The sequence below is a fragment of the Pholis gunnellus genome (genome assembly GCF_910591455.1).
Source record: "Pholis gunnellus genome assembly, chromosome: 2".
In the NCBI taxonomy this organism is placed as follows: domain Eukaryota; kingdom Metazoa; phylum Chordata; class Actinopteri; order Perciformes; family Pholidae; genus Pholis; species Pholis gunnellus.
In genome coordinates, this window is record NC_136536.1 from 21,164,781 (window position 1) to 21,188,524 (window position 23,744).

Consider the following 23,744-nt stretch of genomic DNA (forward strand, 5'->3'; position numbering starts at 1 on the left):
GCTATTTTAGACCTACGACCACTCAAAGCGCTTCGACACTACCTGTCGATCACCCATTCATACACTGATAGCAGGGGTTACCATCCAAGGTACCACCTGCCCATCAGAGCTGTGTCAGCGTTCATACACCGCAGGGACAGCCTACAGGAGCAATTTGGGGTTAAGTGTGTTGCCCAAGGACACATCGACACGTACTAGCGGAGCCGGGGATCGAACCGCCGATCCTCTGATTGAATCAATAAATTATTAAAAAGAATACTGTCATCTGCAGTTGTTTTAAACCAAACACAGTGCCCACATTTCTTTTCATTAGCTTATTGGCTTATGTTCGGCTCAATAAAGAGCACAAGGCAAAGGCTTGTTTCATAATGGAGTTTGGTCAGCAAACTATTCTCGTCTCTCATTTCTCATTGCTCCCTTTCATTACATTCCTCTCTCTCTCTCTCTCTCTCTCTCTCGCTCTCTCTCTCTCTCTCTCTCTCTCTCAGACACTTCACTTCTTGTCAATAGTGTCTTTCATCTCCAGCCCAGCCATGATTACAGTGGCCCAGATGACGATGCTGTTGCCTGTCCCATCAGGACAATACAGCTACTGTTGGCATCTTAGACACACACACACACACACACACACACACATACAGTACATCGACATTAAACAGACCTGCCCACACACACGTGCGCACCAAACAGATCTACACAAGAATGTACACACTTGAATAGACAAGAGAAGAGGAAATTCAACTCGATGTACTAAATGACATGTTAAGATGGCTATTTTTGCAGCACTTTTCATCTCACCTTCTCTGATGTATTTCACAGATTCTATAAATAAGTCGAAACCACTCGGTGCACATGGACTCAGTGGCCATGTAGCTTTAGTAGCCAGTGTAGCTGAGCTGTTTGACTAAAGTGGGACAAAAGGATGAGAGGAAAAAGACACTGAAAAACAAGTTTCTGATTTAAAAGTTTTGCTTTTATGTCAAAAGAAGAAGAAAAAAATGTTTGAGTTTCTGGACGAAGAAATTGGTTAGAAAGATGACGGGGGACACGAGGAAAAAAGATGGGATGGAATACTCTAATGGGGTACAAACTGTCATCCTGCTTCGGTGCACGCAATCTTAATTCAAATAGTCCGATAATTTATGATATAATTGTGTTGTTATCAAATTGTTTGTGTCTTTACCGAGAAAATCTTGAATTACCGGGCTTCGTTTGTGTGTGTGTGTGTGTGTGTGTGTGTGTGTGTGTGTGTGTGTGTGTGTGTGTCAGGGCCATCCTGAAGCCCACCTGCCACATCAGATGAAGCTGTAGAGGCGGTCAGGTCCGTCCCACGCTGATTTATTGCTGTTGGCACATCGATTGCACACACAGCCGCAGACCTTGGCCAGACACTTAGGCAAATTTATACACACCACTTCTTTAGCATGGAGCTCACATCCGTGCCCGAGTCTGTGCCTGTGTGCATGTGTGCGTTCATCCTGCATCTATTCAATCTTATTTACTACTACTACCATACACACAGACACACGTCCAAACACAACGGGCCCATCCATAAACTGTATGTATACAAAGCATATATAACCACAGGGAAAGTATAAATGTTTACATTCAGAACCTTTTCCATTTCAAACACATTTCTTCACGATAAACAGCGGCGGAGAGAGCAAATACTGGGGACATGAGCTGGAAATGAGCCACTTGGCACCTTCACCTGCATTTAAGACCCTGTTGATAAAAGCAAGTGAAGCTAGACGGTTTGGTTTCCTACAAATAATCAACAGCCACGGCTTGAACCTCTGAGGACTTCGAACCTTGGCCTTTGTAACCTTAGAAGGTATATAACAAGTGGACATAGTAAGTGGACGTCAATTGTAAGGCCTCAAGAGCGGCATTTTGACCGTCGCTATCTTGGTTTTTGAGCTCTCGCCATCTTTGTTTTTAGTCGTCGCCATCTTGGTTTTTTTGTAACCAGTAGTGACACGAGAGGGTGGAGCTAAGTACAAAAAACTGTGAACTCCCAGACCTGTCAACACACCCGATATTGACAGCGACCTGTCAATCACACGGTAGCCACGCCCTATAGCATACCCTATTGTGTATTGTACTCTAACTGGACCATAATTTACTAAATAAACATCATGCTGTATTGAAGAAGACTTAAAACTACAGATTGCGACCATAGAGTAATGTTTCCAATGTTTACTGAAGGAATAAATGAAGTAGAGTCATTTTCTCATAGACTTCTATATAATCTGACTTCTTTCTGCGACCAGAGGAGTCGCCCCTAGAACTCTAGGTCTAGTCTAGCTCTAGTCGCCATTAGAACGAATTCAGTCAGTTAACAACTCCATGTTTGAACAAGAAGCTTTGCACATGCCTTGAGCTGGGTTCTCAGGACTGCGTGTGCCTCCAGACTGCTGATCATGTGAGCCCCTATAAGCTCTACACATGATCAGCGGTCTGAGCCGTGTTGACTGCGAGGTGGGGGCACGGAGCACAGTGCAAGTAAAGTATAGCGTTATGGCTTATAGATTTACTTCTTGTGCGGAAACGCTTAGTTAATTACTTTTGTGGTAATTGATAGTTGTTTCATTTATTTAAGCAAATGCCAGAAAAAATGCACATAAATGCAATATTGTTCATATCTAAATATCCAAAGTTATTGCTGCCACGCTGCTGTTGTTCTATGAGTGGGTCACCTGTTATCTTGTGCACAAGAATGCAGACGCACTGCGACACAATACACAATCCTGTGATCTACAGGTGGCAGTAACACGACAAGATATGCTGCAGTGGACCAACCAACACAGAGCAGAGGAAGACTGCTAGCTAGTAAACACAGACGTAAACAAAACTGGATTTGAAACACTTTTTAAAAACCTGTTTGGCAAATGCTTCCATGCAGTGAAAACAGACTTCTGAAAGTACGCATGCAGAGTTTCATCTGATCAATTCCCTTCTCTAACTCCAGGCCTCTTGCAACAGATGGTGGCAAAGTTAACGTTAACGAGCAGGTTGGATGAGGACAGCGGAGGAGGAGGATATGAGAACGGGGACAGGAGGCGGACACACACTCGAACGTGAGGAGATTTCTATTTGGAATCCATTTTCCAAAAGGCGTGATATTGACAAGCGCTAATACTGCAGACAGTAGTCGACTCACACCCTCGTCGCCTGGCTTTTAACAGATAGGCAGAGATAAGACAAGACAAGGAGGACGGGGGAGGAACGTAACATTGAGAGAGAAAAAGGACTGAAAGGAAACACAGACACTATACAAACTGCCCAAAAGTATCCGGTTTAAAGAAAGACCTTGAATCTAGCATTGTCTCTATACATCTGTTAAACAGGCCACTTGGTACCAATTAACACCAGACGGGTTTCATTTTGTGCCATTTTCCTGATACTTTGGGAGATTGTCAGCTCTCACCTGCTTTGTTTCAATATGCAAAGCAAATACGACTCAAGAGAAGGCTTTCATGTGGTTTAAACAACCTTTTGGTGTCATCAACTCTGAGCAATTTGACAAGATAAACGCTCCTGAAGGAGACCAAACCACTTGCTCAGATGGACGACGTTCGCTCATTTGAAACAGATTAAAGAACGCTGTTCGCCGGAAGACTGTCTCCTCAAGTGGACACATATGCGGTCTGATGACGTATATACACACAGAGCAATTTGTTTGATGTTAGAACTTTGAAAGCATGCAAACGTTGCTGGTACACAGAAAGTGGGGTCAAATAATAATAATTTGATTGATTTTGATTTATTTATTTTCAAAACCTCCACCAGAGCCAGAGAAAGAGAGACAGAAAAGACCGCTGATAAGTCGACACCTGCACCTCCCAGATCTGTGCCAATAGGCCGAGTGAGTGAAGTAGTCCATGTACCCCCCCTGATACATATTTATAGCGCCACCTCCTAGAAAATAGCTCTTAAAATTCATGTCTGTGTTTATATTTAACAAATTGCTTCACACAAAGAAAATGATTGAAGTGATTGTTGTCGGGTGTTAGGGTGACAACACTCGTCAGTGGGGACATAAAGTATCGTCGCAGCTCACCGGTGAGAGAGCTGACTCAGCCCCGGAGACGGACGGCTGGCTAGTTAGCTAGCTAGGTAGGTAGCTCGTCATTCCCCGGAGCAACGAGGAGTCAAGTGGAGAGACCAGCCACCAGCCTTCTGTAACCAGTGTAGCATTAAAGCGGGACAGAATTAGCCAGCTAGCTAACTAGCCAGCTAGCTTGGATCCAAACCAAGTTGTCACTCCTGGAGATAGCGATGTGCTTACCTACGCTGTGACAAGAGTGTGTGGATGAAGCATTAAGTGATTTGCCGTAAGTCGGTTTAGTTCAAACGGAAGTTAGCAGTGCACATAAAAATGGCCGCCGCTCTAAACCACTCTGCTACAATGACTTGAATGGAAATGTTCCTTCTAGTCCTATTTGCTACATATTAAATTAGACTGCAGTGAAAGCACCAACAGACCCTTCATTTTAATTCCTTCTATTTGTGAGGTGAGTCGCTCATTTTAAACCCACATCAGGTTTCAACTGGCACAGGATGATGTCTTTTAATTGCATTTTGTGATGTTTTTTTCTTTTATGCAACAATAATTGGACGACACCGATGACAATATGCCACATCGTCTAAATTAATTGGACCCCTCGCCTCTAATTGTGTATGAATCGAATGGAATAGAATCAGTGTGAGGATGAAGGAATAAAGAGAATGTGGCTTGGACGGTGTGTGTGTGTGTGTGTGTGTGTGTGTGTGCCATGCAGTAGGTACACAGTGGGTCATTTACAGTCGCACTCCACAACCGACACAGAGACAGCAGCACGCACACACACACACACACACACACACACACACACTCACACATACACACAGGCTGCACAGTTAATGGCAGTCATTTAACATTAAAGAATTCCTCGTGGTTAAACGCAGACTGACACACACACACACACACACACACACACGCACACAAACACAGTTTCCCCCTCCCCAAGAATAATAGGCATTAGCAGGAAGAGGCAGAATATACAAAGACTCCACTTCATTCGTTAAAACTATTCAAACACGCATGCGGGGAAACAGATGCATATATACATGTAGGAACATGCAAATACATGTACGCATATATTTGTTCAACACACAGCCGTGGACACCCAGACACACATCCATAAGCATGGAGACGCAGACACCTACACGGACATACAAACAGATACATTGACACACGTTAACTTTCGGACAGGTGCAGCTCAGCCATCCCTCATTCAGACGGTGAAGTGCAAATCTACGCTGAACGCAGCCAAGTGGCTGAGCCTTAATCATTCTTAATCTGACTGAGTCTCCTCTCTCCAAGCTCCCCAGAGTGGAGGGATTTAAGGACTTTTCAGATAAAGTAAAACCCTAATAACTGCGGTACGCTTGTTTTCTTTTGCACCCTGTAACGGACAAATCACATGAGGTTTCGTTTCATTTTCTTTTCGGTGATTTTCATTTATTTCAATCTGCCTCCTCTGTGTGTGTGGCTTGGCGCTCTCGCCGGGCCAGACGCAGTCCCATTAAGAGAAGCACTTGCTATTAATGTTACACATGTAGGTGGAGAGCAATAATTGCAGCGAAGTAGGGAGTGTTTTCCCAATTAAGGGGAAGAAGTGAGTCATGCCTCTCACTCAAAACACCCATTATAAGGCTGTAAGTGGCCGGAGCAACCCGACACCTCGGAGACTTTAATCTTTGGGTTTTAATAACTTGTTTCATGAAATTGAATCTGTCCCGAAAATACATTTAGTCAGAAAACTGCTGCCATTTCAGGAGATTGCTTTACAAAAATGGCACAAGGTAACAAAGCATGCTAAATCGGCGGTATTTTTTTACAGTCAAGTTAAATATATTTGTACCATTCGTCCTGTTTTTGGATCTTTGTCTCTCTATCATGTCCCACGCCAGGAGATACAAAAGCACTCCAATATACTCCACCACAACAAAATACAATTCACATTGTTTTAGAGTGTTGAAAAGCTAAATGGTTTTGTTTGGATTCTTTATCTGCAGAAATGTCAATGGCAACTTTAGTCCATCGATGTAATGGTGAGTGTGCGATCACCTCTTTGTTGCTACAAACACTTAGCTCCATCAACTGGTACCTGGTGTGTGTGTGTGTGTGTGTGTGTGTGTGTGTGTGTGTGTGGGGGGGGGGCTTTCCCACATCTTTTCTAGTATTTGCTCCTCAGAGTAAAAGGGCAGAGCAGCTATTCAAACTACTCTTACGCTACTAGAAACACATTTTCTGTGTGCCATGTGTGTTCACTGCCAGCCGAGGACTACAGTGAAGTTAGCAGAGAGAAGAGCCGCGGTGTAAATGGAATTCAACACTGCAAACTGTGTGTGTGTGTGTGTGTGTGGGGGGGGGGGGGGGTTCATCAACCCCATTGGTTAAAGGAATAGTTCAGGAACAGGCACATAACGCATGTAGACATACATTAATTGTCCAACAGGGGTGGAAGTCTGCCAAACAGGTGCTGAGAGCTGAATTCAGACAAACCTTAAAAAAATGACTCTGCAGTTGTATCATCTTCATGATGGGTGTTGAACTCACTGCAATGGAGTGTGTGTGCTACTATGAGTGTGTGTGTGTGTGTGTGTGTGTGTGTGTGTGTGTGTGTAGTCTCCACAGAGGGGACCCTGCAGCTAAAGCCATTTAGAGGGGATTTAAGTGCTTGAATCGGCCTAGAAACACAGTTCTTTATCGGGGAATTTGGCGTAGATAATCAAAGCTGGCTCCCAACCGCAGAAGAGCAATTTTGCAGTTTAAGAAAATGAGACGGAGAGAGAGCAGCAAAGGATGGAGAGATGGAGAGAAAGAGACTATAACAACAACAAAAAAGAAGCCCATTCATTCCAGGTCTGGAAGTATGAAATCGCTGCATTGGAATGTGTACATCATGCGTACAAAAAACTAAACAAAAATGTAGAGAAACACTGACACAAGGACAAAAAAGGAGAGTTGCTACTGTTGCTGATAGGTCTGTGTGGAGACAGATGGGAAACTGAGTGCATACTGTAGTTTCATAACTGGAGGCGAGAGGAACATCACCATCCATCTTGGTTGAGAGCCTTCATACTGGAAGCCTGTTTTATTGTCACAGCGGTGCCGTAACGCCGCCTATAAACTGGGGCTGTTAGTACAAATGTCCAGGCGCCATTAAGGAGGGTCGGGGACGTAAACGGTTCTGCATGAGACCGAGATCTGTCCCTCTTTTAATTAAGAGTCTAAACGTGAAGTCCCTGAGCCGAGGGTCAGACGACCCCTGACGACGTGTTCATGTTTCGGGAGGAAATGCAAAAGTTAGTGGGTCATTGACATGTTTTTAAGAGATCGTTTTCTGGAGACTTTCATTTCCTCCCGCAGGTGTCGGGTGATTGAGGGTAAGCAGAGTGTAACATGATGCAGCGCAGATATGAAAACCCAGGGTGGACATTTGTCCTTGGCTCACCAAGCACAAGAAACTACATTAAAAAAATCAGACGTGCAGTTTGTAAAACACAGAAGCGAGGTCTTATTATGCACTAAAGCAGTTCATGTCGGTGTATGTCACCAACCATTGTGCTTGCCATTGACACAATACAATAGAGTTTATTCTTAAATGTACAGTTTATCTACAGTGTACCAGACTTTAAACAAACCAAATGATGCTTATTGTTGTGGATTATCCTGATCTAGGGAAACAATTGTACTGTCTATGTTGACTACTTAGCTTTTTGGTGCCAGACAGACAGTCACTGTGCTAACTCAGATCCTTAAGGAGATCCGTCACAAGTCTCCAGCTGTCCCTTCTGTACGAGCTTATTTACTCTGACACAGTGGTGTTCTCTCTCTCTCTGTATATTTCCAGCTTTATATTAGACGCATAGTATATGGTGAATTCTCCAACAAGCCGGTAAGCTCTTCAATGGCATGCATACGTTCAGTCTTGCTGTATGGTCGATCACTGCTGAGCATGTGCGGCTATTCAGAATAATCTCTTTGCTTGCTTTGAACGATATGGATCCAGAGGACACCAACCGTCCATGTGGCAATCGACGCCATCAATCTGCAGTTCATTACATGGCAACGCTTATTATTAGTCCCCCCTACTTAGCATTTACATAAACATGTAATATATGGTTTATAACACATTATTGTAATAATGTAAAATATATCTTCATAGTAAGTTATAATTGCTAACAAATACTATAAAATGCTGTACAATACATAATAAACTGCTTATAGGTGCTTACAACTATAATATAGTATAGTTGAACTTTGATCGTACTGCAGATTTCAGTTGATAATGTACTCCTCTATCTCTATTAGTAAATTGGGATGAACCTGACCTCCACTGTTGAGCTTCTATGCAAACACTTAGAATTGAACTGACGTCTTTGCTCTGACTTTGAGCTTGCCGACGTCATAATGTAATGTTCAACTGAGCTTGCAGGTCCACTCCACTGTCAGCGCCGCTCTGAACACAGTCAGCGCACTTCAATCATTTAAAGAGGTAATAAGAGGTTAAAATAACTGCGGAGGCTGCAGATGATCACGGTGAAAGCCTTTTGGCTCTCAAGTGTAACTACAATAGAGAAAAAGATTAACAGCGGCCATGAGCCAAATGCTGGCAAATTTTGGTAATTGTCTACTCCATCAGCCACTCTGGCAGGTCACCAACCACCATTTGAAGGACCTTTATAGTTGTAAAAAATAAAAGAATCAAGCAGCTTGGTCATTTTGTAAAAACAGTGGGCAGATGTAGCTGCTGCTGTTTACTGCAGACTGAGGGAGGACGCTTTCATTTTGTGGCTCTGTCCTGGTGGACCCCAGGAATTAATATATAGTGTCGCAGAAATGAGTCCTAAACCCCGGAAATGAGTTTTGCACTTCTAGTTTGCTCGTCTTGAAGTCAATGGGTGCTTTAATTGGATTTTTGGATCGTCGATTGAGATATGAAATGACCTTTATCAGGATCTCAGATTTTGGCCATATCTTCCAACCCTACCTGTCAGTGAGAGGACCAAACTACAATAAACAACTTCTCATAGTTTTTAGAACGGCTTCATGCACCTGTGCCGTTCACCTCCTGCAGTACTGCGTCCTTTCCTCACGTCTTTCCCTCACAGAGCTTGTGATTATTAGCTGTGCGAATGCAGCCCCTAAAGTACCTGCTCTGTGGCCAACTATGACCTCTGAGGAAAAAAAACGAAAGACAATGTCCAACACATCCTCACACCAATGCTTCAAATGCTGCAGCCCGGTCAGTGGCACTAAGCTTGAAGCTGTGACCCTCTGAGAACCACTGTAGCGTCAGTATCGTTACAGGCAGAGTGTCGTTTATGGTTGCTTGACCCGTCCACCATATAATTATTGCCTAAAAGCTAGAATATTTTTCTTTCTTCATGTTACGTGGACAGCAATCTCACCCCCTGCAACCTGTAAAGCGCAGAGAGTTAATTTGCAGGTAGGTTTATGCATCTATGTACCCTCACTCTCGGTCACGGTGCTATTTCTGCTTCTAATCCTCTCTTCAAAGCCCTCACGTGTTAACTGCTGGATTTCTTTGGCTCGTCTTACTTTTCGACACACACATACCACACAGGAGATAACGCAACTGCTCTTTCTGCTGCCTACATTGCAGATGCCAAGCACACGGAGGAGGAATATCACACTTGATTAAACACTGCCACTTGAATCAGCCAGTCGCACACCTACGCAGACCTACACCTACACACACACACACACACACACCGTCAAAAAGACATATGCATACCTTAGGGCGAGAGGACGCATTCCAAACGCACTCTCAGCCAAAAGCTGCCTTCATCTGAATGTGAGGCGGTGCACGCTGCTGTAGATGTGTGTGTGTGTGTGTGTGTGTGTGTGTGTGTGTGTGTGTGTGTGTGTGTGTGTGTGTGTGTGTGTGTGTGTGTGTGTGTCATCTATCCGTATGTCATCTCTCCTCTGATGTGACCTTTACACACGGATATTTTCTTCCCGCCCTGCAAGCAACACTGCTAACACAATTACACTGGGCTAATGAACAGAGGCCCCTGATAAAGTGGTACACACACACACACGTTTCCTCCATGCATATCAATCTCCCTGTAAAGGCTACATTTGCATCTTTAATATAAATGAAAGTGCTTATTAAAGTGCACACAGCAGTTCGGATCAGATGGAGGAAGAGCTCGTCTCAATCCGGAGCGTTTGACCCCCTCGCTCCTCCTCTCTTCTATTAAATCCAACCTTCTTTTCTCCTCACAGATGCGTCCACAGGGGCCCGACTGGTGAAACGGCTTTGCTCGTATGCTGTGCTTTTGTTCAAAATGAATGCGAGGTGACGTCTTCCAAATTGCTTTGTCTGTGTGCGAAGCGGCCCAAAACCCACGAAATAATCAACTCGCATTCGACAAAACGGGGAAAACCTGCGAATGTTTGTCGCTTTTCCTTCATAAATGACTGAAACAATTTTAAATTGTTGTTCCGTCATCCATTAATCCGCTAAAACAGTAATTATGCTGCTTGTTAGTGGAGTGTTTTAGTAATCAGCGCTGTGCAGACAATGCTGTTATGGAGGCTTTGTGAGTAAATCTTCAGTGTGAAAACGGTCACATTAAGATGCTGAATATCAGCAGCGGCTTTTTATTTCTCAAGTATCAATACTGACATTTAGTGAGCGCGTGTCGGTTCAACCCTACAATACTTCCACGTCTCAATAGCTTTTACAGCAGTTAGTTAATAATGATAATGTTGCAAGGAAGCATATCCCACACTGCTTCAGTGAGACTGAGGAGCTCTTAACCTGAAATGATCCCCGCTGTGACATTTTTGATTAGATTTCGCACCGGTATGAATACATTTGTTTCATTAGCGGTAGCCGTAATATTTACGGAATGCTCTCGGAGGGCTTTTCCACGGTAATATATACGGTGAGAGCCGAGGGAAGCTCTCGCAGGGCTCCTTTGCCGGGCTCCTTTGCAGGGAGAGGAACGAGTATCGGGTCCGATGGCCGGGGAAATGACGCATTTAAACATGAGACACGTTCCTTTAACCAACCAACCTCTGCCTCTCTTGAATAAATGCTAAAACATGTGTCTCTCTGCTCTTGTGTGATCAGTGTCCACAGAGAACATTTCTAACCTACGCTCACTTCCTGTCATAATATATTCTAATGAAGTGGCTGTCAAAGTGGTCTCTATAAGCCCTGGGTGTCCCTGAGGGGGGATCCAGGGTCTCTGCAACAGAGGAAAACTACACTATAATTGAATTCTCTTGAAACGTTTCCATTTAGAAAATGTATGATGTCTCGTCTGTTCACATGTCACACCCAGCACCGCGGTCTTCCCGTTTACATTTTGGACAGATACATAATTCGCTTCAGTCCCATTCCACACTAAATCAACAACAGACCTCTTTTCCTTACGTGGTCCCTGGGACAAAATCCACTCAAATAGGGGTCTGGAGCCTAATTTGTCTTTACATAGGGGCCCGGGACATAAGAACAGTGAAGAAACTCTGCTCTAATTATTTTGCAGATCAAATCGGGTTCTACATTTTTGACAAGAGGTTACGGTCACCGAGGAAGAAGGGGGGGGGGGGGGGATCTTAAGGCTTTGCATTGGCGTGATTGCGATTGGACGGGATGCTGGGTTGCAGAGTCTGGTTCTGATTATCACGTCTATGAACTGACAGCATTCCAGCGCTGCTGCAGGGCCAAGGCCTCACGGGTGTGTGTGTGTGTGTGTTCTCCTCATCCTGTGGTGCTTTATGTGACGGAACATGAGAGGAACCGATGGCTGCGTGTGGATGACGGTTAACGCTACTTCTAGATGATCCCGCCCTAAAGACCCTGACGCTGTCTTTAGCATCAGCGTTTTTGATTGCTGAGCTGAATCACTACGAGCTCCAGGGCTGCTGCTGCTCTGCAGCTGAACCCGACCTCTGACCTCCCCGTGGGCGAGTGAAAAGAGAATTCCCCTACCAGGGGGTAATAAAGTATCACAATGGTGTTATTGCAGCATAGTGGCATGTAGGACGGCCACACAATGAGAGACATTGAGATTTGTGATCATGAGCAGTTTGAGATCTGTAAGTGGATGTATTTAAGTTGATAATCTATAGTCTTCCGCATCCTCACAAAGACCACGGCGAGAACTGTTCATCTGATCTAGACAGCTTAAAGTTGAAACTAAATGGAGATTTTCTGCCGGTAAGGTCGCTTTTTACACCTAACCTGTTGAGTCATTCACACAGAAATCTATATTTGTTGGCCTGAAAGCTGTGGATTGAACTCTCATGCTGACCAAGAAACCAGGCCGGGACCAACTGGGAAGAAAGATCTCAGTCCACTTCCAGACTCAAAAGTTCAAAGCTACCACAAGGAACTTTCATGTTGTGTTGATTTTGGCGGTCCCTGCGAACAAAAGCACCAGAGTCCATTCAGAAAATCTCTCATTTAACTGCAGCAGGGTGTGACCTGCAGTGAAGCCAGGTCTGGGTCTGTCTGTGATGGGCTGGTTGCTGCCAGAGGCTCCACTGGAGAACCTGCATGACTTCGTCTGATTTCAAGTGATGTCCCACCCGGTGGCACCGATGACAAGCATTAAGAACCACTATGAAGAAATAGACAATCTTCTATAGACGGAGGGTCTCGTTTACTTCTGTAGGTCATATGGAGTCATCACATGAGTGCATTAGCAGGTGAGTGTGGGTGTTTTCCCTGATCGTTCAGACAGCAAAAAGTCTACTGTGAGTGTACCCTACTTTGTTTACTTTGCTAGTTCACTTACTCCATGAAAAAATAAAATAGCGATCCAACATACCTAAAACTGTCCAATCAATGAGCGGCCTCTCTGTTTACTCCTCTTTTTTTACTCGTTTGTAAAAAAATCAGCGTGCACAGACCGAATGACACGAATTGCGGGTGCAAAAACGTACAAAAATTATTATTATGGGTCGTCTGGTTTGTTTCTAGTGCAGATCAGCTTATTAGAGGAATAATATCGTCTGTCTTGTTTTAAGACGTAAAACTTTAAGTATAGCTGTAAGTGGAATCATCTTACTCTGTTGAAGAAAAAGAACATCTCATAAACTTAATGACTTCATATTTGTGGCTGTGAATGACAACGCATTATTAAGCTGACAAAGCAAGATTGTCCAGTGGGACAAGTAGAATGAACCTGACACAACGAAGCCATAAAACTAGTGGGAGGAGACCAGAGTTCAGCTGTGGTCCGCAGTAGTAAACACATAATGGCCGACAAACACAGGAACTCATACTCTCCATCACTGCTACAACCGCACACACACACAAACACTATGTACACACACATTAACACCTGAAAGAAAAGCTTGTTTCCTCATCCCATTAACTCTCACAAACACACAGTTGAATAACTTCACTACACAGCAGCGTATGGACTTTGTACGGAGCCTTGTGCAAATGAATCAACACACATTACAATTCTGAACACACTCTTACGTTTCTCTCGTTAACGCAACATCTTAACCCCAGCCCTCCAGCCACGCTCTCCGACTGCACGCGTTCATCTCAGGCATGAGGACTTGACGGCTTGTTAGATTTTCTGTAACGCTGCTACAGATATTCGTGATTTGCTCTTGTTAACCTTAAAGCAATATTTCAGCGAGTTGCGGCGCTGTGGTGTAGATTTTGTCAGGCACACGCCCACAGGGGTCCATAAATAATCAGCTGCATATGTTAGCTGTCCTGGTTGAGAGTGGTGATGTATTGGAACTCGCCTTCGTTTTGCTTTTCTTTCAGCGGGGAAAATCATAATTCAAGTGGGTACAAAAAAACTTCCAGCTGGATTATAAGGTTTTGGTTGGCGTTGTTGTTGCTTCTTGCCCCTCTTGAAAAATTATTAAAGTTTATTGAGACAGACGAAAAACAAATAACAGCACAATTATAATTAGAGAATATATAAAAACAGCGAAAATATATAACATGAAATAAGTAACTTAAATGAATGAGGGAAAAACAATAAATACTGACAGTAAAATATTAGGCTAAAAACAAAATATAATGAGGACCATCCCACTCAAACAAAAAACGCTTATGAAAGTTGTTTACAGAAGAAATTGTAGCTGTTTGAAGGTATGGATGAAGAGGACACACACTCCTTGACCCTACTAATGTCCACCGGTCGCTGCAGCTCATCAAGCGCACGCTGGAGAATGAAAATACTGCTGCACTGTGAAATATCAGTGTCGCTCATATCATCCAGCCACAGCCGGAGACCTGCTGCTGCTGAATAAATATTCGGTCGGACCGTGTTACCGCCGGGGTCCTCCCGATACTGCTGTTAAACAGCTTTTGCTTCAGGCATGTGGAGGGGACAGCCCTGGGCCTGGGGGTCAGAGAGGGCGTGAGAGCACAGGCAGGCCTGGCCGGGAGAGACGGAGACGGAAGGGATTGCATCTCTGCGCTCCGAGGCAGCAATCCAATACTGTAAACACTCCCCCCCCCCCAACCTGGGAGACACGACGCCTCAAAGGACGCCGAGGGGAGATCGTCAGAAGAGTTCACGAGGTCGCCAACCGCAGAGTCCATCTCGACAAGTCGTTTAGTGCTTGGTCATAAACTTGCAAGATCCCCTTGCTCGCTTAAAAGTCCTGAAACACTGCTACTTCCTGGAAAATGTTGCATCTTCATTGGCCTCACGCTGCACTAGTCCCACCGATGAAGACGTCCCCGTGGCTAAGGGCTGAACTCTCCCCCTCGTTTTCTGTCAACTCTACTGACATTCCCTATCACATGTCAAAATAATAATTCAAAAAAGTCAAAATTTTTCAACAATCGTACCAAACCGGCTGACGATGAAACTGCTCTTTTCTCCAGAATTGATCACCAAATCATTTGTTTACTGTTCACAGTCACATCCTGTCATAGTGTTTGAACATTAAACACTGATACTATCCCATGAGACCGCCGAGTGTCAAATATGTGGCCACGTGTCATAAACAACTTTTTGCGCGTCGTATAGTCCTAATATCTTAGTCAATTCTGAGACCAGAAACTCTCTTTTTCAGTCACTGAATTGTCACAACGCTCTTGAAGCGTTCCTCCCAACATAATACATTATCTGATCCGTCTGAATTAACATCATTTTTTATAGAGAGACTCAATGTGACTGCAGCGCGAGCCCCTCTGGGTTAAAAACCATATAATGAGCGGCATTTTATGGAGTACAACTCACCCACTGAGTCAGTATCCTAACTGTACAAAGCCGATGATATGACTCATCACTTTGAACAAGCAGCAGGCTGTCAGCGGATTTTAATTAAGCGAAGATGTGTCTTCATAAGCGGTTGCAAAAGAAGCTGAATTACCATTTGCTGAGCCGCAACTACTGCAGCAACTTTTCCGGCTGCGGCGTTCCGACTGAGGCTCTGTGACAACGACGAGGAGCGGCTCATAAAGTCCTGCCGAGTTATCAAGGTGACTAGTTATCGTAGCTGGCCTTCCAAGTCCAAATTAGAGACATAAACCACAGATAATGGAGGACAGCAAAGTTAGCTGGCCTGCTGGATTCCCTTGACCACGAATGTCCTCGTCATATTTCATATTCAAACCAAACATCTGGCTGTAACAAGTTGGGTATGGCTTACGCTCGGAGACCAAAAAGTTAGAAGGTTAGACTTATCGAATAAGAATATGTCTTTGGAGCAGTTCTGCGTTTGTGCAACTAAAAGCACCAATCTGAAAAACAAGGATTAGTTTTATTTGCCAGGACTTCTTGGCACAGACTGACGGGGCATATTTCATTAAATCTGTTGCTGATGCCAGTGCTAAGAGAAGTGATAGCTTCCATCAAAAGCCTCGCATCCCAAGTTTCAAGTCGTTTGGAGCGTTTTCAATGAACTCGTACTTGATACACTTTTTCTGTCTGGAACCTGGCGACGGCCAACTGTCTTCTCACATTCTCCGTTTGTTTATTCAAGCATAAGCTTTCCAGCACAGGGCACTAGAGAACTGTTCACACATTCAATGGCACTTTTTTTTAATTATTATTCTGATTGAATGGCTCTGCTTTTACCTAACTACAGTCCTGTCAGTAGAGGGAAATGCAGGAATGATAGGAAGTAGGGATATGTAGTCTTCAGCAGCTTCTCTCATGTAGGTACGTCACGATAAATTTAGTAGTCCACACCAATACCAGTGAAATTCCACCATTCCTAATACCCTTTTCAACAGCATGGTAATAAACCTTAATTACCCTTTGCATACTGGTATTTGCTAATTCATTATTAATCCCAGATGATCCGCCTCAAGAACCTTTTTTTTTGTTTTTAGAAGAATACCTTTGAAACATTGTTGTTCACAGTTTAGCATCATCGGGGACATTTTCTATTGTCCCCGGGGACAATTTGGATGACGGGAAAATATTTCGAGCCCCGATCCCAGGTACCTAAAACTGCGGTACTGTACAAAAACGAGTCCGTCACTTCACCATCAGGTCACATTTTTTGTATTACAAGTTTTCTGAAATTGAAATATGCAAATGAGGCTTTATATTATGCTAACTTTTGGTGCATTTAGGAGAAATCTACACACTGTAGTAAAATATATACCTAAATGTATATGTTTGACATTTTTCTTTCTGATCGTCTGAAGGAAGGCATATTATTGAAGCAAAATGAACCAAACTCTCTAAATTGACCAGTGCATGAAAAACAATGTTTTCGCCTGGGGTGTCTCGCCTCAACTCTAAAAGGTGTAACACACCAAAACCAGCAACATCTGTCCTAAAAGATCCCTCCTTAAGCCGTGAGAGACTGGGAAAAGAGAGAAACATGCGATGCATACTAATCCCGTCTGTGTTTCTGTGTGTGAAAGAGAGAAGGAGTGCTCCAAAGATTGTGAAAACAAGTTCCATTTACAGTGATAAAAATCTGTTCATCTGGCTGTGCTGTATATCGGCCCCCATTCATTTCCCTAAAGGACCTCTGGAGTGGAGTAACACTCAACTCTACATCTCACTCACAGAGAGAACCAGATGTTTGAACTGCTCGCTGCATTCGAGCGGTAATCCCCTCCGCCGTGTCATTGCGGCTGACGCGGCCTTTTCGCCAGCAGGCACACGGTTCACGTAAACAAGACGTCAGCAGACATGAATGTTAAGGCATTATCAACGCGCAAAAGTCAAACATCCGGCTTTCTAATTGCGCCGCGGACTGGGAAGTAACTCCTTGTGTGTTTCGGAAACGCGTCCAGAAGAAGTTGACAGAGCTGGATTGACACAGCACATGTGCACACGTGTGAGTGTCCATGGGAGGAGGGCAACCTAGGGCACAGGCTTGAATGGAAACGTGTGTCTTTGCATGTGTGTATGTGTGTGTGTGTGTGTGTGTAGGGGTACAGAGTGCTCTGGCCCTGTAGCCTGGTTTTTCCAGCCTGCAAAATGTGGAAAAAATGCGCTCTCACTCCAAGCGCGAAGCAAAGTGCCAGAAAACACTGAACCGAGGACAAACACATAAAAACCCACGGCTCCATTAGCCATGTTCGAGCTTAGCCTGGCACGGCTCGGTTTGGTTCCCTTTAGGCGCTGTGAGATAGATTCCGGATCAACAGCTGCACATAATTCCAAATCCACTCTTGGGACTTCGGCAAAGGCAGATCTGTAGATGTATGAGGGCGACGTCGCTGATTAAACCACATCTGATTTATAATGAAAGCCCTATTGTCTGTATCTTAATCTATGTGAGCAGCTCTAGTGGGTCCGGCAGACGACATCTTCTGTTCTTTTATGCACTGATGTCTCCTGCTGTACAATAATGAGAACGTATATTTTTGCACAAGACTGACAACGTTTAGTTGATTGCAATCTAACATGTCAAAGCCTTGATTTCGGTGCATGTGAGCTCACACAGCTGTGACAGTTTACAGTGTAACAGTGTGAAGAGTGGATCTAATCATAGGGGCTGGAATGCGACCTCTCACCCCTAGCCAATGGCCCTCTGCAGCCGCTGCAGCCGCCTTATCTGATTGGTCTGTCTAGCGCGATAATCACTTCCAGATTCTGACTGGGGCCGCCAAAAAACTGGAGGGATGGGGGAGAAGAGAGCTGCCTGAAAGCACGAGTGCTGCAGAATCCAGCAAGCTGTGTTGTGTAGAAATCTCAACGAATGATTTTTAAGATAACACGACTCAATGTTCGTGGTATTTTCATACCAATGAAGTCTTACCATATAACACAATGGACAGGGTTGACTTTTGAAACTGTGCCGCGATGCTTTTTCCCCCCAATTGCAACAGTGAAGCATTTAGAATGTTCTACTATCTGACTGGCTTCTTCTTCATGGGCCCCCATGAGGCTCATGGGTATCATAGTATGCACCAAACTGATGGGGAATTGCATTACGAAATAATTAGGACTGATGACGATAGTATCATTACATCGTCCCGGTGGACTTTTGTGTTCTGAGGATGTAATTAAAACATTTCAAATACTTAAAAATACTTTTGGATACTTTTTATACCGTTTCCTTTCCAAGAAAAAGCAGCACGTTTTATACATGGGTATGTATTTCCAAGCTCTGACTGCATGACACATTGTTTTTCCTTTGCTCATAGTAATCATAACAAAATTTCACAGCTAATTTGAGCACTGTATATAACAGCAACTTGTAGCGAGCCACAAGGAAGCCAAATACATGGGAAAATGTCCTCCTTTTGTCAGCAACAAAACAAATTCTTCCTCTGGAATAACAATCCCTGTGGTCCTGTCAGTGTTATTGGGGGTGAACTTGTTCTAACACTAAAAAGGACGATATACAAGCCTCTAATTTGTGATAAGAAGGGAGATTATTTGGCCGGTTTTCTTATGTAACATGAAACTCCACTTTCACAAGGCCGGCGTATGGAGTTCTGATGATGAACTCAAGCTTTGCACTGCATTCCTGCAGTATGTTACAGCAAGTAGCCACTAAGTCACTCTTAAACAGCACCACGAGCAGCGATTCCTCACTCTCTCTCTCTCTCTCTCTCTGTGTATGGCCAGCTCTCCCACATCCACACACACACACACACACACACACACACTCACTCCACTCTGTATTTCTCTCCAAGCTATTTTTGTTCCTGGTTCTGAGCATCAGCATGCAGAGAAAAACCCATCAGTAATCCCCTGCTGCTCAGCTCTGGAACTGCCCCATGGTAGTTATAGGTCACACACACACACACGCACACACACACACACAGGCCTTTTCAAAAAAATATAAATGCGCACACATCCACAAGCACAAATGCACACATATCTACATGCATGACAATGCGCTTCCTGTAGGTCATTTGCTCTCTCTCTAACACCCCCCCCCCCCCCCTCCACACACACACACACACACCAGTGAGTGACAGAGAAATGCCAGTCTTTATCGCGCCCTGCAGTTTAACCCCTTCTAATCCCTTCAGAGTGGCAGAGCTTTACGGTCAATTCACACTCTTCCGTGCTTTTTATTCCCTCTTTCTGTAGCCTCAAGAGTAATCCCCACAGCAGCTGTGGAAAACATCAGACGTGTGGAATAGACACGTCGTACACAGCGACGGTGACGTGGACACAACAAACACACACAAGGAGAGCGCACTGATGCACAGCGCAGCCACAAAACACTGAGTGGCGAATGTAAAATGACAAATGTATTGTCACAGAACGTACGTACAGAGCTTAAAATCAGTCAAGAGTTGACTTTTGGTTTCACTCGGGCCATGTGGCCCGGTCTCCTGGGTGAAAGTAGCGTGTTTTTCCAACTGATTCCAACTACTCCAACATAGGTCAACACAAAGCAGAATGAACACAGAGTCAGACAATCACCTTCTGTATACCTGCATGGTAACTTCATCCCTGTTCACAGTGGTAACATACGGATGGGTGTACTTCATTGATAAAAGAAGAAAATAGCATTTTTGTGAAAATACAGCTTTCACAAATGTACCATGGACATTTCACCTGACGCTACATTATTTTGTTTGTTACAGTGCTGAAACTATTTGCATTTCCCCTTCGCACGGCTCTACTCAACTCGACATGCTCTATTTCGGTTTTCTATTAGCAAAAGATGTGGATAGTCCCTGGTATTTTATTTTGGTAGCACCTCAGTCGAGGTTCCAAGTGAGCTGAGCCCGTACTAGAAGGTGGAGTTAGATCACTGAAGACCACTGATTGGTCAGAGAGAATCGTCACTAGTGTGACACGGGACATCCTGCACAAACCCGCCACTAAGTCAAGCTACCGTCAATAGCGTCCACAATCTTTCTATTCAGATAAAGTCACACGGATTTATGAAAAGAAATGGCAGTCCGCAAAACGACAACGTGCACTACGTGCACAATGTACACTACGCAACACAGCTGATGAAGTACAGACGTTTCTCTCATTGTTTGTCGCTGTTGAAGATGAAGTCACGGGAGTTTCATGCGGCGAAGCTATGGTGATCAGCTGAGAATCCTGTCTAACCGAAACCAAGTGGAAAACAACTCGGAGGAAAGGACCTGGTACCAAAAGTGAGTCGAGTCGAGCCATGAAGTGGATTGAGGCACAAGTCAGTGAATCGATCAGTCAACTGGCAGCGTTGTTCATAATCAATGATCGGATGCTTTTAACATTTTTACTTTTACACATTCACACTCATGTGTATTGACAAGTAGACTGTTGGTCAATCAAAGATTGAAAATGTCAAATTGGGTTGTGGGATGTTTTCATAATTTGCCCCAATTGGGCAAAATGACCTAAAATATAGAAAACTAATAGTTGCAGGAAAAGCTTATTGGTTAATTGGTTTTATGTAAAAGAGACAAGAACCTCGGGCAGACCGGACTAAACCCTCAACATCTATAAGACATCTACTTTAACTCTACTCTATATGCGAACTCAACCATTTCTGAACTCATGGTATCATGTCAAACACACACACAGGCTCAGGAATGCATGAACTGAGTTTATAATAAAGCTCCACTGAAGAAGAAACATGGAGTTGAATTCCTCCAGGAGTACACAGGGAAGCCAGTCGACTACATCGGCGCACAGTGGGAAAATGAAATGTTGTGTTCAACAGCCACATAAACTGTTCAGTTTCCTCGGTTTCACAAGAGGAAAGAATTTGAAACAGTGCGTGGAGAGGCATGAAACGCACGCACACACACACACACACACACACACACACACACAAATGCTCAAAAACAAACCCCATAGCTACACACAAAAACACGCTGACTCAAACACACACATATTTCACACAACCAATTTCACAAAACCACACACATAAACGCTCAACCCCCCCCCCCCCCCCCCCCCCCCCCCACCGCATACACACAGGCACAAGCTGCCATGAATGCACACACACGTGCACCCCCACACACACAAACACTCCGTTTCTCTCATTAGGGAGACGGAGCTGCCTGCAGCAGAGCCTCCTCTAGTCAGTCTGCTGAGATCCTTAAAACCAACAGCACAGTCAGACAGAGAGAAGGGGGGGGGGGGGGGGGGGGCAGAGCCGTCAGACACTGCATCTACGCTGAAAGAACAGATGAAGGGACTGAATAAAGGAGAAAGTGGAATCACAAGGAGTAAAAAAAAAAAAGAGAAAGGATGGTAAGAACAAGCTAGATGCAGAGTATTTTCAAGTGTACTGATTTGACTTTCCCCTGTAGCCAATAGCAGCTGAGATACAGTATCTGGGATGCGCCAATGAGATCAAATGTATGCTTTGCTGGAGCATTAACGCATGTTGATGGTAGGAAATACACTATAACCTGTCGGCTGATTTCTGTTTTTGCTCTCTAGCAAAGCGGATATCATCGCGGTGGCAAAGTCCAGGCTCACAGCGACAATGCAAACATGCAGATGTTTAGCAGGTACAATGTTTACCGTGTTCACCAGCTTAGTGCAGCATGTTAGCATGCTAACATTGGCTGGTTTAGCAGTAGACACAAAGTACAGCTGAAACTGATGGGGATGGTTTGGAAGGTATTTAGTCATTAAGCAAGTGTTGGCACCATGAGAAGGGGATCACCAAAGTCAATAGGATTCACCATCTGGAGACCATGAATGTCATGCCAATACATCAAAAGATTGCTAGCGATATTTATGTGAGGACCAAAGTGGTGGACTGAATGACCAACATTTCCATCCATAAAGCTAAGCTGCTAACGTGGCTAAAAAAGCGACCGGTACTCAGTCGAAACCCAAAGACGGACAGTGAGACGGGTCTGAATGAAAACACCCATGAGACAAAGACAAATCTGAGAAAATGCATGAATTATCTTGAGACTGGACTTGAGTACTACAGCGCCGCCAAAGGTTTCCCAAAAACATTTTAAAAAATGTGAGATACATACACAAGGTGCATATATACTTGGGTTACCGAGTCAGATGTGAGTAATTGCAGCTTGCTTTCTTCTGCCTGCAAACCAGATAACTCTGTAGGACAGCATTGAATGTGTGTGGGCTTACATACTGTAGGCGTGGGTGTTTTGATGCCAACATACATCACAGGGTGTGTTGCCCTTAAATTGTACAAAATCCAACAAATGTCAGCTGCACCAGTAACTCTGGTCTGCATGAATGTAATGGTGGGGAAAAAACAACAAGCTGTGTCTCATGGTGGAAAACTTGAAAAGACCTTAAATAACTAGAACTTTTAATATCATCTGTTTCTGATTTCTCTTTTTGTCAGAGCCTTGTGAATATCCCGAAGGATGAGGAGAGCAAAGCAGAGAGAATAAAGAGGCAAGGAGAGGATAACACAAAATAATGGCACACAATACCTAAGCTGTGGAGAAAGAGAGAGAAATAGAGATAGGAATAAAAACAGGGACATAATAGACAGCCCCATTAGGCAGAGGTTATTGAGTAAATTTATCTCACCAGACAAAAGCTCCTCCTGTGGCTGTGTCACTGCTGCCTCCACAAAACTCAACACTTTCTCTCCAATTTCGGTCCATTTGCAACCCCCCGCGTCTGTTAAAAGCCAAATTGCCCGTCTGCATTGCCTTAAAATGGTTTCCCATGCATCATCAGTCGATGGAGGTAGCGGTACGCGGGGCAATTTCTACGGCCGAGGAGATGCCTGAGTGCCGCCGCTTTCGAACGGTGAAAGCTCAAGGTGTTTAAAATGGATTTCAACATGTTTTTGGCCCCGCGGTTCTCTTTGTTGTGGGCGAAGTGGAAGCATTTACTATCAACGCTACACCGTTTCTGTGTCTTATCAGCCGCATCCTTCTTCAAGACAGAACGCGGGGGGGGTGGAGAGCTGGTGTACGAAGACGAAGGAAGAAGGGAAACGCGGCTAGATTGGCGGAACCTCGCTCTAGGAGACCTAAACTGAGAGGGGGAAGTTCATTTCTCAACTCCAGCAAGACTTTCATACATCACAGCCAAGCAAAAGCCGCTACCTTCAAGCAGGAGTCAGCCACCTGTACGCTGTGCTTCTGCTCCCTCCTATACTTTAGAGTGAGATGAATGGCCACTCGAGATGCCGGACCTCTCTGCACCAGTTTGGTGTAAAGCAGTCAAGCTAAATATTGAAGGGCTCGTGTAGAGTGTGTAAGGATACAAAAAAAAGAAACACCTGCTTAGGTGTCCTTGAGCAAAACGCTGAACCTGGAAGCAACACTGATAAGAGCCAAGAGACACATGAGAGGACGCATCATTCTCTGATCCCATTTCTCACACACACACACACACAC